Source organism: Propithecus coquereli, unplaced genomic scaffold (assembly GCF_000956105.1).
Source record: "Propithecus coquereli isolate 6110/MARCELLA unplaced genomic scaffold, Pcoq_1.0 Scaffold1764, whole genome shotgun sequence".
Classification (NCBI taxonomy): domain Eukaryota; kingdom Metazoa; phylum Chordata; class Mammalia; order Primates; family Indriidae; genus Propithecus; species Propithecus coquereli.
In genome coordinates, this window is record NW_012142346.1 from 52,135 (window position 1) to 52,473 (window position 339).

Consider the following 339-nt stretch of genomic DNA (forward strand, 5'->3'; position numbering starts at 1 on the left):
GAACTGATTGTGCCTCACTTGACATTCAGTCTTGTTATTTTGTTATTTATAATCAGGGCAGGAAACAATTTGTTTGTAACTTGTGGTATTAGTTTTGTTTGTAACTTGTGGTATTAGTTTCAGTAGTAGTTTACTACCTACCAGGTAAGGACTAGATTGCTCTATGGGAAAATGCCAACACCCCCTTTGCACAATTAAGTTTCCAAAGTACAAGCTCTCATCTATTGTAAAAGATTTGGAAAATTTTCATTTGTTTAGATCTAAATATGATGAACTCTTGATAAAGTAATATTTTGATTATTGATTTTTTGATTTGATTATTGATTATTTGATTTTTGA

General features: G+C 30.1%; 1 protein-coding gene across 1 annotated transcript in view; it reads left to right on the forward strand.

Annotated features, from left to right (window-relative positions):
• The window catches only part of COPS3 (COP9 signalosome subunit 3), a 9,752-nt gene that overhangs the window by 8,993 nt on the left and 420 nt on the right, over window positions 1-339 (forward strand). The window lies entirely within an intron of this gene.